The 2,382-nt window shown below is 37.4% G+C and overlaps 1 non-coding gene across 1 annotated transcript; it reads right to left on the bottom strand.

Annotated features, from left to right (window-relative positions):
- Positions 1-868: 868 nt before the first annotated feature.
- LOC122150984 lies at positions 869-975 on the bottom strand. The gene has a single exon (XR_006163924.1). It is a non-coding gene; the product is annotated as a U6 spliceosomal RNA (small nuclear RNA).
- Positions 976-2,382: the final 1,407 nt, after the last annotated feature.

Raw genomic sequence — 2,382 nt, 5'->3', positions numbered from 1 at the left:
AAAGTTCTTTCTAGGCGCTCTGGTAGTGTAGTGCCTAAGGCACTTACCTGCTAACAAGAAGCCTGGCAGTTCAAACCCACCAGCCACACCTTGGAAGGAAAGTTTGGCAATCTATTTCTGTAGTGATACCACCTCAGAAACCCAAGGGTTGTTATGAGTCGGGTCCAACTCGATGCCACATAACAACAGCAAAACATCTTTCTAGTATTCTTTGCTTTCAGCCAAGATCCATCTATCATATGCAGTGATATCCTTTGTTCCATGTCCTCTTTGGAATCCAGCTTACAGTTTTGGGAGTTCCCTGTCAATATACTGCTGCAACAATTTTTTAATGATTTTCAGTAAAATTTACTTTCATGTGATATTAATTATATTGTTTGATCATTTCCACATTCTGTAGGATAAGTTTTCTTTGGGATGGGTACAAATATGGATCGCTTCCAGTCAGTTGGCCAGGTAGCTGTCTTCCAAATTTCTTGGCATAAACGAATAAGTGCCTCAAGCACAGCATCAGTTTGTTGATATATCTCAATGGATATTCCATCAATTCCTGGAGCCCTGTTTTACACCAGTCCCTTTAGTATAGCTTCAATTTCTTCCTTCAATACTGTCAGTTCTTGATCACATGCCACTTTCTGAAATGCATGATCATCAACCAATTCTTTTAAGTACATTGACTCTGTATTCCTTCCATCTTCTTTTGCTCTTTTCTCCATCATTCAATATTTTGGCCATAGAATTTTTCAATATTATAACTCTAGGTTACATTTTTTCTTCAGTTATTTCATTTTTTTTAATTTTTTTATTTTATTTTATTTATTTTATTTTATTTTTTTTATTAGGATTTGGGTGAAGATTTACAGAGTAAAAAAATATGGAACACTTCACGAATTTCCGTGTCATCCTTGCGCAGGGGCCATGCTAATCTTCTCTGTATCGTTCCAATTTTAGTATATGTGCTGCTGAAGCGAGCCCTTCTTCAGTTATTTCAGCTTAAGAAATGCTGAGTGTGTTCTTCCCTCTTGGTTTCTAACTTCAGGTCTTTGCACATTTCATTATTGACTGTCTTCTCGAGCTGCTCTTTGAAATCTTCTGTTCAGCTCCTTTTCTTATCATTTCTTCCATTTGCTTTAGCTACTCTCCATTCAAGCTACTCTCCATTTTCAGAGTCTCTTCTGACATCCATTTTGGTCTTTTCTTCCTTTCCTCTGTTTTTAATGATTGTTTGCTTTCTTTGTGGATTATATTATTGATGTCATCCCATAGTTCATCTGGTTTTTGGTCATTGGTGTTCAATGTGTCAAATCTATTCTTCAAATGGTCTCTAAATTCAGGTCGGATATAATCAAGGTCATATTTTGGCTCTCATGGACTTGTTTTAATTGCCTTCAGCTTCAACTTGAACTTACATATGAGTAGTTGATGGTCTGTTCCACAGTCAGCTCCTTACTTTGTTTTGGCTCATGATGTTGAGGTTTTGCATTCCCTCTTTACAGAGATGTAGTCAAGCTGATTCCTGTATACTCCATCTGATGACGTCCATGTGCATTGTTTATGTTGTTAAAAAAAAGTATTTGCAATGAATAAGTCATTGGTCCTGCAAAACTCTATCATGTGATCTCCAGCATCATTTCTGTCAGATAGCCATATTTTCCAACTACTAGTGATTTTTCTTTGTTTCCAACTTTTCCATTCCAATCACCAGTAATAATCTACACATCTTGATTGCATGCTCAGTCAGTTTGAGACTGCAAAAGTTGGTAAAAATCTTCAATTTCTTCAACTTTGGCTTTGGTGGTTGGTGCGTAAATTTGAGTAGTGTTTACTGGTTTTCCTGGTTGTTGTTGTTGTTGTTATTTGCCGTCGAGTCGGCCCCGACTCATAGCGACCCCTCCTTGGGTTTCCGAGGCAGTATCACTACGGAAGTAGGATTGCCCAACCTTGTAGGTGTCTGGATATTATCCTATTACTGACAGTCTTGTACTTCAGAGCAGATCTTGAAACACAAATGCCACAAAATTCTTCTTCAATTTAGAGTCATCAAGTACCAGCAATACAAAGATGACACAACCTTGCTTGAGGAAAGTGAAGAAGACTTGAAGCACTTACTGATGAAGATCAAACAGTTTCAGTATAGATTACACTTCAACATAAAGAAAACAAAAATCCTTATTACTGGATAAGTAAACAACATGGTGATAAATGGAGTAAAGACTGAAGTTGTCAGGGATTTCATTTTACTTTAATCCACAATCAATGCTCATGGAAACAGCTGTCAAGAAATCAGATATAAGAGGCGGGGCAAGATGGCAGACTAGGCAGAAGGATTGCACAGACCCTCTTCAACAAAGAAAAGGGAAACCAATTAACACAGACACAGAA

The sequence above is a fragment of the Orycteropus afer genome, unplaced genomic scaffold, assembly GCF_000298275.1.
Source record: "Orycteropus afer afer isolate SDZICR_OR568_19922 unplaced genomic scaffold, OryAfe1.0 scaffold00277, whole genome shotgun sequence".
NCBI lineage: Eukaryota > Metazoa > Chordata > Mammalia > Tubulidentata > Orycteropodidae > Orycteropus > Orycteropus afer.
Note: the sequence above shows the minus strand (reverse complement) of the source record. Positions and strands in the feature narration are given on the sequence as shown.